The 14663-nt window shown below is 36.9% G+C and overlaps 1 protein-coding gene across 5 annotated transcripts in view; it reads right to left on the reverse strand.

The window, feature by feature from the left end:
• stxbp5b (syntaxin binding protein 5b (tomosyn)) overlaps positions 1–14663 on the reverse strand; it is a 60593-nt gene that overhangs the window by 42096 nt on the left and 3834 nt on the right. The window lies entirely within an intron of this gene.

Raw genomic sequence — 14663 nt, forward strand, 5'->3', positions numbered from 1 at the left:
CTCAGGTGAACGCACGAGCGCTCTTCTTCGTGAGCAGTGTGCAGTTAAAAACTAGCCTAGCATGAGCTTAGTTAAAAACTAAGCTCACAATCGATTCGAGAGAAAATCGCAATGCATTCAAAAAATCTCAGAATCAGTCCACGAATCGAGAAGCATCGCAGCCCTACTACATAATGTACTGTAGGACTATTTAAACGAACTGCAAAAAGTCACAGCACCTAAATATATGCATCTTACACAATCATATAAATTGAAAGAAAAAAAAAAAGTTCATATCCATGTTACTTCTCAACTACCCCTAGATGACAAAAAACAATGCAAGTAAACCAACAGAGTGCACTAACGGGAATCTGTGTTCCCAGAGGTCTGTGCGTCATATTACCGAGGGTCTTGTCCACTGACTTAACTAAAAGGATTATAGAAAGTCCCTAATCAGAGACTTAAGTCTTGTCAGTAAATGCTGTTTCAGCCCTCTGGAGTACTGTACTCTAAATGCTCCCATAAACCCCTTCTCCAGCAGGACCACAGCGACTGTCTACAGTCAAACAGTCATTCATTTCACCAGCACCATGTTGCACTGCATGCTTTCTATGTCCATTTAGAAACAAATGCGAGTACTATTCCATATCAGGTTGCAGATTCCAGGACTTCATAATGGGTGAAGAAACAGTTGTGTTGTTGTGCGTTTACACTAACAAGAGCTCTTTATATTCTCTGTTAGATCATAATATCTTTCAAACAATCCCAAATAAAACCTGCAGATACTTTACAGCCTGTATTATGTAAAATACAATACTGGTGAGTAAAAATAGGCTCTCGCTATAGCAATAACCTCAAATTAGAAAGCTAATTATCTGCCAAATTAAAACACTGCAAAACAACATATGGACACTGTATGTTGTTACCTCAGGACATCTAACACACTTCTTCACGCCAGAGAAGGAATTCTAAAATAGTTGACACTATAAACAGGAAATGGGTTTCTCATCCGTATTGAATCAGCGGTTTCCTGCAGCGATGTACTAATTTCCTCTCAAGTAACTTGCAATTGCGAAAACATATTTATAAAACCAGAGAGCCCTACAAGCACACACTAGCAGCTAACAGTATGTGAAGCTTAGTTGGTGTCTGATATGTTAACTCTGTTCTGTTCGGTCACATACGTCCTACCTCTTCCAGCTAATGTATCTCTGTTAAACAGATCAATTATGGTAAACAACATTGGTAGGGCTGTGCTCAGGAAGAGAGCCATTACACAGAAGATGAACTCACCTTGCTGACACAACGGTTTGCGAACAAGACAGCACCAGAGAGTACAAGAGGGCAATAAACTAAAAACAAGACACAACTAATGCTTGTTCTATGCATTTAATCATGCTAATATTTCACTGGAACTCTTATGAAATGCACTAGAGATTCACAGACCAGAAACTTGCAATTTGTCAGCCACTATTATATTGGATTCAAATCCCTAATTCACCGTACCTATTTGTATAAATTTATAACATTACATATTACAAATTCAGGGAGTAACAAGGCACCAGCAAATCATAAAGAGGTGAGCTTTTTTGACTTTGCTGGAGCCCTATATCATAGAGAAAATATGAGAATAACTTAGATATATATTATGGACATTTTAAACATTTTGGTGGCAATTTTTTATTTCTTTATTTATTTTTGCACAGGCCAGCAGCACCATATTCGATGTGACAGATAACCAATACTATGGCAAATAATATATATCAAAATTGGTTTAGTCTGTTGTATAGAACAGTGTTCACAACCTCTAAAATTGACTAAATAATGCAAATTTAAAGAAAACTGGACACAGAAATATTTTAATGACAGAGAGGAACATTCAGTGCTTTCCTTACAGAAAAATCTGATAATAAATTGGCTGAAACAGCAAAAAATAAAACTATTTGGAACGTCGAAATCATTGATCGAAACAGTGACATATAATTAGCACTTCTCTGATGATGCGTTTTGACTGTTTTAGCATTTAATTGATGCACACAACCTAGATAATAATAGGTAAACATGTCAGCAATGTGGACCAATAATGATGCAATGAGTATCAATATGTAAAATTTGTTCGGTTGAAAAACCAAGAACATAACTCGAATTTCTAAAATTCATGAATTTATTTTTGGTTTTGGGGTAAATAAAAACTTGAATTTCAGTTTCTGTAAAAAAAATAAATAATAATATTTCATTTTGGTGCATCATAGCATTTTGCGCTCTCTCACGTCCTATGTCTTTACATGCCTTGATGGGAAACCAAACAAGGATGTTTACACAGGAGGCTTGCCTATACCATATTTGGCAAACGTTCTGAATAAATAATAGAGGGCTGTTATAAATAAGTTGCAGTGGACCACTGACTCATTATTTATTCATAAGTGTAAGCATCAGGCCCTTGACCAGCCAGTTTCTCCTCAGTTTAAGCTCTCTGTGACGCTGGATCAGAGCCCAGGGTCAGACTCAGCCAGCAGCTCTCCACGTTCCATGGGAGCCGGAGACCAACCGAACAAACAGATTGCTGTTCGATTCTATTACTGAATATCTTGTCTGCACTCTGTGTGGACAACAGATAACACTCCTTCAGAAGAGACATAGAAGGGGCAAAACTCATAAGTGCAGGGATATATAAATATTAGGGCATTTAAGTGATTAAAAAATTTAATCTATTTAATTACGAGATGTTGCGCTTAATTAATCTAATTATTCTCAAATTAATCGCACATCAAATTTGGCTGAGAAATTACCCCCTAAAGATTATTTAAAGTCATTATGGTGTTAAATAAGAAAAGCATCAAATAGACATTACAAAACGATAGCATAGAATTATTACATGTAAACTTTTAGGGTACAACGGCCATGAGGGTGAGTAAATGATGACAAAATTTTCATTTTTGGGTGAACTATACCTTTAATTTTTTTATTATTATTATTAATATGTAATATGAAATAATTTTTTTAATGAAATAACACTCTACATAAGAAACTAAAACTGCCAGTAGGTGGTGGTAAATGTCTAAATGAGTAAGTCATTGGGCCCTATCATACACCCAGTGCAATTACTATTTTAAGGCAACTGAAATAGACTGTGCCATTGACCAACTGAAACCTGGTCTAAAGTCAATGGCGTAATGTTTGTTTTGTTATTTAAAGAGCGCATTAGTAATAGCACACAGAGATGCGCAGCAGCACACAAACATGCCAAATATTAAAAATAAAAGGATTACAATGTAAAATATTGTTATTGTGTGCATAAAGATAAAAATGCTTTGGTGGAATCCGGCTTTTCCCGTAGATGGTCTGCTAACGCGCTTTAACCTTGTGCACGAGCAGATCCGTTTCCTCACTAGAGAAGTGAGGCTTGCAAATTCCTCCATGTAAATAGCGAATCCGCCATGGTGCGAGCGCAACTGGCTTTTAAAGGGAATGGGAGACGAGACTCTGATTGGTTTATTGCACGTTACGCCCAAAACACACCCATGACTCATTAAGAGAATAAGTACAACACTTTTAGACCATGCGTCGGGCACATGACCATTTTTCCCGTCCTTAAAATAGCAAAAGTGGATTCGGACACACCGTGCGCTTTAGACCGTGCACTTCGATTGTTAAAGTAAGGCCCATTGTGTCATTCATTCATTCGATTCGTTCAAACGGCAGAATCATTCAAGAATGAAGTAAATTGGCTCCCTTTATGAATGGACCATTGAATCATTGGTTCACACGATTGATTCGTTCAAAACGCGAATTCATTCGGAAACACCGCTGTGTTGCTCAGAGATGTACAATCGTTCTGCTGTGGCTTTATATGTAATATTTTTGTTGATAAAAACACAATATTGTGTCTAAAATATAACAAAAATATGAAGGTATTATTTATTGAACTGTTGTATAAAATCAATTTCACATTTGCACTTGTGCTAGTCGGAACAAAAACAGCACTCATGTGATATTGCACTCTTTGCTCGTGTGATATTGCTTAACTATATCATATGATGAGGCAAAAACTTTTGGCCCAATATCTTGAATTTTAAGGACATATAACTGCAATTTATTGGCTACATCACACAGTGAGTTGTTGCACTGCATTATGTTCGTCACCATCAACAGAAATGTCAGATGATTTACGTGGGTCTAGGGCGGGTGCATTAAATATGTTAATAATTTTAACACGTTATTTTTTTCCCATAACAAATTAAATTAAAGTGTTAAAGGGATAGTTCACCCAAAAATGAAAATTTGATGTTTATCTTCTTACCCCCAGGGCATCCAAGATGTAGGTGACTTTGTTTCTTCAGTAGGACACAAATGATGATTTTTAACTCCAACCGTTGCGGTCTGTCAGTTGTATAATGCATGTCAATAGGAATTCCATCTATAAGAGTCAAAAAAAACATGCACAGACAAATCCAAATTAAACCCTGCGGCTCGTGATGACACATTGATGTCCTAAGACACGAAACGATCGGTTTGTGCGAGAAACCGAACAGTATTATATCATTTTTTACCTCTAATACACCACTATGGCCAACTGCCTTGAGCGCATGCACGGCATCCGGTGTGTGAGGTCTGAATGCACTCTGATGCCAGAAGTGAACGCTCACACTCATTGACATATACACGCGAGAGATCACTTCCGTCATCAGAGCACGTTTTTAGACCTCACCAACCGGACGCTCAAGGCAGTTGGACATAGTGGTGTATTAGAGGTAAAAAATGATATAAATACTGTTCGGTTTCTCGCACACACCAATCGTTTCATGTCTTAGGACATCAATGTGTCGTCACGAGCCACAGGGTTTAATTTGGATTTGTCTGTCCATGTTTTTTTTACTCTTATAGATGGAGTTCCCATTGACATGCATTATACGACTGACAGACCGCAGCGGTTGGAGTTAAAAATCTTCATTTGTGTTCTACTGAAGAAACAAAGTCACCCACATCTTGGATGCCCTGGGGGTAAGCAGATAAACATAAAATTTTCATTTTTGGGTGAACTATCCCTTTAAATCGACAGCCCTAATAGATACACACACACACACGCGCGCGCGCGCGCACATAGAGAAAGAGAGAGAGTTTTTCAAGCAGCACATCACTGTAATGCATATTACTACGAAAACAAAATGTAACTGTGAACAAAACTATTTTGGCCAACTGAAAATAAAATACAAAAAAATGCATGCAAAAGAACAAATTTAAAAAGTATGCAAAACTAAACTGCAGTTACAATGTGCACTTCATTATGAACCAAATCTGAGCAAAATGTATTTTCCCTATTTTTTCAATGAATGGCTACCACATTGTTGCACACTGGTGAATTATTGTTGTATAAAAATTCACCTATAAAATATACATTTAACATATGTACAGGGAAAAGCTAACTGACTGGTTGTGTTAAATGTCAGTCAAATGGTCCTTTTCTGTCTAAGTGGGCAGTCCTTGGCCAGAATACACCATAGGCTGGCTTGTGAGACTAAACTAAAACAGACCATCCAGCAAACACAGGCTTGAGATGAATGCTGGAAAAGATGATTATGTGTGCAAATGTCAGGACCTGGATTCACTAAAATTAAACATTCCAGCTGGGTTCCAGAATAGGGACACTTTAAAATGAGTAAACACAACAATCGCTGTCCTGTAGTGCACAGCTATGCTGATCTATGGTGTATCATCTGTATAAAACAGCCTAGAAAACACAAAGGTGCTCTTCTGTACACATTCTTTAACTTTTCCATTGCTGTCTCAATCTTTTTTGTGACATTTGTTTTCATGACAATTTCTCAAAAGTAATTAATAAAATGTAAAACTTCATTGTAAAAGCATCTATGCTGATTTATATCAAAAGAATCTAAAGCAGTACAACAATATTCACCCTGACAATGATCAGCAGACTTCTTTCTTTCTTGATTTTAGGATAAAATATGACCTGGATGTGTTCTTGACAGGTTTCATGAGATTCACCCTAAAATCCTTTTGATTAATGTTTGATATTTACATGCAACACGGTTTGCCATAAAGTACAAACGAACAAAGCTCTGTGCTAATGTTTCAGATGAGAAATCCACACAAAAGTTCTACTTTCTAAAGCGTCATATTGCCGACCACAGTGGATGACTCACTTCAAACAACAGGGGCTTCCGTTGAGAGCAAACAGACGTGCAATCTGATAAGGTGCTGTCATACTATATGCCCTAATAATACAGGCCTCAAGTGCAAAAGATTACAATGCAGCTGAAGCAGACAAACTTGTTAACGGTCCCTGCAAACGCTGACATTTGTTACTGGAAACTGAACAGTGCCAACAAGGCAGTAAAACAGCTCTAAAAAAGAGAGAACAAAGAGGAGAAGAGCAAAACAGAGTAGCTATGAATGCTGACGAGTCAAGGTGACTAGTCAGAGAAATATCCACACACATGTAGGTTTTGCACAGCACGAAGTTGTACATCTATAATAAAACTCATCAGAGCATAATTAAAATTCTCTGTCTGGCCAAGACCGCTTGATTAGTTCATTAAAGAAGACTCGAATATATCTAATGAAAAACACAATCTATTAACTAGAAAGTGAAAGCAAGTTCATCCAGACAAATTCTGATTGTTGGTTTAACAAAGTATTACCTGAAAGCTGAAGTTTGGAGGTTACATACAGCTCAGTGAGAAAGACAAAGAGATAGATAATAGCATTGCTAAGTGTTGCAAGGATGCTGATAGGTGGTTTAACCCTCTACGGACACACTGAAACTCACCATTGGCAAGTCATTTATTTTATTTTACTCACCAGACTTTTTACATGGAACGCAAGAACAATGCAAATGAAAATAAATCTACATAAATATAATATATACATTTTAAACACTATTAAAGTCAAGTAAACAGTCTACAATAAAACAAGGTCAAATAAACAAACTACAAGCAATAGCACAAATAAGCACAAAAGAAAAGATGCGAAAAAGACGTGAAAAAGAGCTCAATTTAGTTTTTGTGTGCTGTCAGACACGGTTTTCTGGACAGTTTTGTGTGGCGCACACAAAACTTCTCACACAGAAAGTTATCTTTTCAGTCTTCCTGCACTTGAATGTTTAAATTGGCAAAGAAAAAGGTTTAATAAAGTGCAAAATGATAAACTTTCATGACAACGCAGCACTGTTCCAATCGGGACAGTGACAGTTCTGTCAACAAACCATTGGCTAAAAGTAGTCGCCTCTCGTGAAATTTGGTTGCTTATGCGACTGATTTATTCTCATTGTAGAGGATTGTGGTTGCTAATCTTTTCCCACAGCGCGGCTAGGTGGTTGCTAGGGTGTTGCTAGGTGGGTGTTAAGATGTTCTGGTTGCTAAGGTGTTGACAGGCAGTTGCTAGGGCATTTCTAATATTATAGAGAAAGACAAACAGCTAAATAATGGCATTTTTAGGTAGCTGTTATGGTGCTCTGAATGGTTGCTAGGACACTGCTAGATAGATATTAAAAATATTAATATCTAATATCCTCCAATCTACAGCAGAATCTTGCATCCTTCAACATGCTTCTGAAAACAGACATACACATAGCACACTCTTAGTACACACAAGCTCTTTGTGCAATGAAAAAAAAACAACATAAAATTATAGAGCTATTTGACTCCACGGCTTGCACTCTGCCTCCCTGTTCAAGTCGAACTTGAGCCATTAGTAGGTTTCAGAGTGATAAAGTAGAGATAGGATCTGTCCAAACAAGATTAAGAACAGTAATCAAACAGGCCCTGGGTGCCTTAAACAAACTGGAGGAGTCTCAAACGGCCGTTATTTAAAGCACTTGGAGTCGGATGCTGCCAACAGCAGCCTACAAGAGGAGCAGAGAGGAGAGGGTCATAGATCACAGGGCAATCAACACTGAAACAGCACTGATGATGCTAAAAATAGCACTAATCAATTCAATTTATACTGTGCTGAAGCCTAATAAAAAATTCTTCAAGCATGAATTGTAAATAAGCATGAAGAGAACTGAAAATTATATCAGGTTTCAGCACATAGCTCCTGGGTGGCACTTCCTCATTCAGATATGTTTCTCAACATTTCTTACTCCACTTGAGTGGTTTAATTTACTGTTGTATATTAAAGGGGACCTATCATGCCCCTTTTCACAAGATGTAATCTCTGGTGTCCACAGGATGTGTCTGTGAAGTTTCAGCTCAAAATATCCCACAGATCATTTATTATAGCTTGTCAAATTTGCCCCTATTTGGGTGTGAGCAAAAACACACCGTTTTTGTGTGACCCTTTAAATGCAAATGAGCTGCTACTCCTGGCCCACTTTCCAAAAGAGGGCGGAGCCTTAACAGCTCACATGTAAGTTGCTGATCAACAACAAAGCTGGAGAATCTTACGCAGCCAGAATGACGATTGTCAGTAACGGTGTTTAGTTCAGATGGAGAGACTTGCTTACTGAACCAAGCAACAACAAATCTCTGAGGAATTCTTCTAGATGCCTCAGGACCAACCATTTGGATGTCATCTTTCGACCTCCAGGTAAAAAGGATCTCCATGCATCTGATCACTGAAACTACCAACCATGCCCTGATGGAATCTGCTACATTTTTCAGCATTTTCTGCATCAATCTTAGTGGGAAAATCTGTGAAATTCTGTGAAATAGACTTATTATGATAAACAGAGCTGAGAGTACTACATTCTTGTTGGGAGATGAAAGCATTATTAAACGAGTAATACTGAATAAACAAACATGAATGATGGATGTTTACATCCTGAACAAATTCCTTTTCACAAGTCACCTGATTTGAGATATCATTTATGTCTGCAGAACAAACATGTGGACTAAGTTACACACCAATGTTTAATATTTTGCATTTTAGTGTATTGAATATTTTTATCCAAGTATGAACTATAAATTGTAACATTTGGCCTTACAAACACTTATACTTTATAACCCACAGCAGCAGAGACAAACTGCACCATTCATACACTTGTACACTAATACACTAATGTACTCTTTAGGTCTTCCAAAATTACTCAAGAACCCATGTATGAGGAATGACCTGGCTCAGTAAGCTAGTCACAAGCTTTTTAACCCTATGACAGCATCACCTGACTGGTTAAAGACCTTACAACATTATGCAGTACTCGTCTTTAGTGACACGGCTGCAAAAAAAAAAAAAAAAGATGAAAGAAGTTGCATTCTAAAACAAACTTCCTCATTTGGTAAACCACAGTGGTTTGTGGTGTTTCTATCCACAAATGCAAAAGAGGGTTTCTCAAAATGTGAAGCTTGAATCAGACTCAAGTTTTGCACAAACCTTTTTGTGTTAAACACAAAAGATTCAGATTTCATAAAGAAAAAATATGCATTAAACCTAAAAGCTTAATCGATTATACTGCCAATGAGCGTTTAAGAAAAAAATTAAGTCTTTGTTTTAGCAAGCACAAAACTTTATCAGATCACATAGTATAATCAGAACAAAAAGAATTCAACAAGAATCAATTTGTAAATTATTCATGCATAAAACCTAAAAAATGTTTGCTCCTTAGTGCTGCAGTTTGTAAAAACACTACCAAGCAGCGATGAGACTGCATGTTAAAGAGCGCTTCACTGTTTTTATGCTGCCAAACATCTTAAACTGCTAGTATTTATAAGAAAGCCAAGACAGCTGAAACTCCACCAAACCTCCTGGATGTCTTGCAAGGCTTCTATATGAACACACAGATTGAGACACAAGGGACCAATCACGTAAAATTAGATATTTACTGTTAGTAAACACCTCATTGAGTTTGTGTCTGCTGAGCTGTGCCGGTGTTTCCCAATGCTGGGGCCAATGAGGCAAATCGATACATCCTGTCTTTTGATAAATAGCCCAATCGACTGAATGACAGTAAGCCCATCAGCTCTTGCTGCACATTAACACATCCAGGCAACAGCTGAGCATGAGGACTGAGCCAATCAACTCAACTACACAGCAGAGAAGACTGACCTGGTGGGTGGCTTGCGACTTTCCACAATGACAAAATGCCATTGATACAGTCAAGTCATGGACCATCTACTGCACAGCATTACAAAAGCACAATACCAGTGCACTCCCACTCTCAAAACTAAAATCTGACAACACCACGTCTGGCCTTGCAACCATACAACCTTTTTGGTAGGGGTGGGTGGTATAACTTATATTATACAGACCGTATGCATCAGAGAAACCAGACCGTAGCGGTCTTTAGAATTTTGTGTAAGCCCTGAAGGCATTTTTAGAGTTGTTTTTTTCTGAGTGACATACACAAAAGTAAAGACTCATAACTAGGTATCGATTGATAGAAAACTTCTTAGAGGAAAATTTTAGAGGAAAATATTAAATTATTTTATTACATTTGGACATTCTCATGCTGAGAAACTGCTGATAAAATACAAAAAAATATATAATTTTTTATTGTAATTTTACATATATTTCTTATTTGACATGCAATAACTCAGGAAAAAAAGGAGGACAATTCTTTTTTGAAGTTCCCCTACATGTGAGCTGCATCTAGATCAAATTTTGTGGTGACAGCATAAAGTAATCAAAAGTTACAGCATTTGGAACCAAGGTTGCCTTTTTGTTTAGTCCTTGACACCCCCTAATGGACATTTTTTAAATTGTTCCTCCATGAGGAATAAGGTGATTATGTTTATTTTGGACTCATTTCAGTCAGGAGCATCCACTGTAAGTAATGATGTACCATTTTTCTATGATCTATGCATGTTTCTTGAAGTTATAATCGAAAATGACACGTGAAAGCTACATCTGATTTTAGTTAGCGTCTGTGCGCCTGTTGAGTTTTATGTGTCGTAATTCCATGAGGAATATCTCGTGATCGACTCATTGTATTATGTTTGGACTAATTTTAATCAAGAGTATGTGCTGTAAATAATGTGCATATTTCCACAATCAGAGTATGTTTCTTGAAGTTACGAGCGAAAACGTGACATAAATGCAGCATTGGAATATTATTTACATATGGGTCTTGCGAGGCTTCACGTACAAAAACTCGCTCAAATTTAGTCAAAGCAATTATGCTTGTTGTATTCTACTCCACGAGACCTTTCAAATGACACATGACTATCTGAGCTGTATGATGTTTTTGACACTGCGGTACATAGTACAAAAAATATTTCATAAAATATGAAAACATTTTTTTATTTTTCAGCGAATAACTCAGCACTACTTAGGAGTTAATCAAATTGGCTACATTCATTTGTAAAGTTCAGACTCTAAACTTTCAAATGACCTATTGTGTGTTGATCAAGGCAGTAGTTTTGAAAAATATGATTATAAATTTTTTTGTAGCTAGGTGGCTCCCGCGGGCGGTACACTCTGGTTTAGCGGGATGACTCAGCACTCATTAAGAGTTGAACAAAATGGTTGGAAGTGATGTTAATTTCGTTAACGAAATCTATGATGAAAAATGTTCGTCAATGAAGTTTTTTCCCCTAAGACGAGACGATGACCAGACGATAATAAAGCCATTAAACGATAAGTGTGACTATATCAACATGCAATATTGTTGACGAAAAAAAGACTATAATGTAGTTAAAAGAATGAAAACTTTACCAAAACCTTTTTATTTTTGTTGAAAAAAAGAGGAGCCAAAACATTTCAGACTGCTGTACAAGACTATGGAGTACCTCAGGGATGACATGTTTTTGTAGGCCAACCCGGGTTACCTTAATTGAAAGCCTATGCATTTTTCCCATAGACTTTTGGAAAATCACAAAAAAAAAGCTCTGTGTTTAACAAGGGGTTATGACACTTACACGTTTTGTCTATCAAGATAATCTTTACAAGTTAACACAACATTTATATATTTTGAAGCCTAAATAAAGTCGTCAGATATAAAAAGCTAACAGTAGGCTATAAACGGACTACAGCACACCATGGTCGCGGATCAACGTCACCACCACCAAGCTTCCTCAAACTTTATTTAGAAAACAACTTTATTTAAAAACATGCTCGCTGATTATGATCTGCGCTGTGTATGAATACTTATCCACTTTTTCATGAGAAATGCTGTCCAAATGTCCTGTTTATCATGATGACGTCTAAAGTCCCCGCCAAAAGAAGTAGTCCCTTTTAGCAATTTGTTAGCAACCGCCGTTTTTAAGACACAATAAAGGTTTAAAAAAAATCACAAGCGGGTTATAACTGGTGTGTTTTATGTCATAGATCAAAATGTGAAAATATTTAGAGGCTTTGTTAACCACAGACCTTATTTCAGGCGATTTAGCAAAAACCCATTCAAAAAACTCATAGACTTAAGGGCGATGGAACCGGAAGTCCTAAAATGCTAACTCGCTTCTGGGTTTTGCCTACAAAATCACGTCATTCCTGAGGTACTCTATTAGGCGGGCGTTCATGTTTGTGGTTGCCAGATATTAAGAGCTCAAACCCCCCAATCAGAGCTTTTCTGTTAAACGGATATGTGCCTGGCTTTTTGCTTTATACAATCTGGCAACCATTCGCACGCCCTCGCAGGCGCCATGATCTGAAAACACTGATATACTTTACTGAACAAGTAAGCTGGAGTTCAGCGATATCCATTTAAGGTATTCTGCTTAAATGAAAGTGTCATTCAGCCAGTCTGTGTTCTGTCATGGATCTTGACTGTATTGTTTGCGATTGTGTTTGCTGATTGTACTTAAGCAACCTCTGTGTGGCAATATGTAACATACAGTCTTTTTTTTGCCATTGTTTTAATAGAGAAACATTAATACAACTTGGAATTAATGGAATTACTATTAGGAAATTCTCTGTTATAATATTTGAGAGTAGGTTTTTGTTTTACCAGTTTTCATGATGTAGACAGGGCGAGTGTATATCTAAAATCTTTGGTGTTTATTTAGCTTAGGCTATAATTGATAGGCTTTCATAAATCTGTACACTAGATGAGGTAAAATAAATCATGCAAGAATCGATATTCTGTTGATTTGTGCCTATTGGTGAAAGAGCATCTTCTGATGAAATGTAAAAATAAATTTCCCAAACGACAACAATCATTGCAATTAAAAAAATATTTTTTTATCATTTTAACCATTATACAGTATGACAGAAATATGATGAAAATGTGTAAGTTTCCATTGACTAAAACGAGACTAAAATGCTCATTTAGTTGACTAAAACTTGACTAAACAAAAGCAGGACAAGGTTGACTAATTATGATAAAAAAAAAAAAAAAACTAAAAATTACATTTGACACAGGACTAAGACTAAATTAAAAAATAGCTGACAAAATGAACACTAGTTGGAGGCATTAAAAAGCTGAGTTTCTAAGCTTTAAAATGATACTATTTTGTGTCATTCCTGTCAGTGGTTGCTTAGTAATTTGATTATGAATTTTTTCGCGGGGGGTGGTGTCCCACCAGTGGTACACTTCGGGCTTAAAGGGTTAACTTCAGTTTTTGCGGCAGCTGTGTACATTTCTATGGCATTGCTGTAGAAGAGTAATTAGCTGATGAAGTGGATTTACTTATTGTAAAGTTAACAAAAATTATCATGAGCATTGTAATGTTTGAAACGGATATTATAACAAATATCAGTAGACTGGGAAGATTTAAAAACGAGCAGTTTGTTATAAGCAAAAAAGGGTTAAAATACAAACATTACATTCTCAACATAAAACAACTGATTGCTTACTATTTTAAAGCAGAAATTGAAATGACTAAATTAAAAATGATGAACAAAAATAAAAGCACAAAATGTTAACTTGTACGAGGTATGAAGAAGTGTTTGGGAAGTGGACATGCTATACTCCAGAACTATTTTAATGATGAACTCAAGAAACTTTTTAATTTATTTATCACACTGCACAACAATTTAAAAATGAAGTGAAGTGGGAAAAAAGGTCAAAATTTTGTGTGACCAGTTACAGAACATAAGATGTACACTAAAATAGATATTAAGCCACAAGAGTGGTACAGAATCTCAACGAGTTAACAAACTTCTTCCGTTGTACAGTATACACCACCCAGCTATAGCCATGTTTCATTTGACAGAAATAATGGTGTGGTATATATCTGAAGGTGAAAACACTAAGTTGGACTAAATAAGCTGGAGCAGCTTGGCTGAGTGTGTGTGGCTCTAACAGACGTGCCCAGCAGGACCGGCGATGTTTCCAGCACGTGCGAGGTGGCATTCTGGCAGATAGTCAGCAACACCAATGATGAGACAAGCTCTGCAACATATGGCAACAGAGCTGCTCATGCCACAGTGGATATCATTAATGAGCGCAGCTCCTCTAGGAATAAAGACCCTGCTTCTAGGAAATGTGCCTCTGAAATGAGGCTGCTCGTATACATGACTCTGTGAGAAACGGGCTCCTTTGATTTTTACCGCCTGGAATCAACTGACCTTCTCATTGATGACTGAGCATATGAAGCACCACTTTTGAAATGCTCAATGTTTATATATTTATTTGGCATTTTAGTCAAGCAATGGAGGTACTCTAGACATGCACAATTTATCGGCTAGGCCATTGCATATGTGAGAATTTCACCATTGGCCAATAACTCTGCCTACTTGTCTGAATATTAAACTGTGAACATTTAAAAACATAGCAGCACTGAGAATAAATGCATGAATACTGCTGTTTTACTACAGTTAAGGGCGTTTTACCAAAATAAAACATCATT

Source organism: Ctenopharyngodon idella, chromosome 17 (assembly GCF_019924925.1).
Source record: "Ctenopharyngodon idella isolate HZGC_01 chromosome 17, HZGC01, whole genome shotgun sequence".
Taxonomy (NCBI): domain Eukaryota; kingdom Metazoa; phylum Chordata; class Actinopteri; order Cypriniformes; family Xenocyprididae; genus Ctenopharyngodon; species Ctenopharyngodon idella.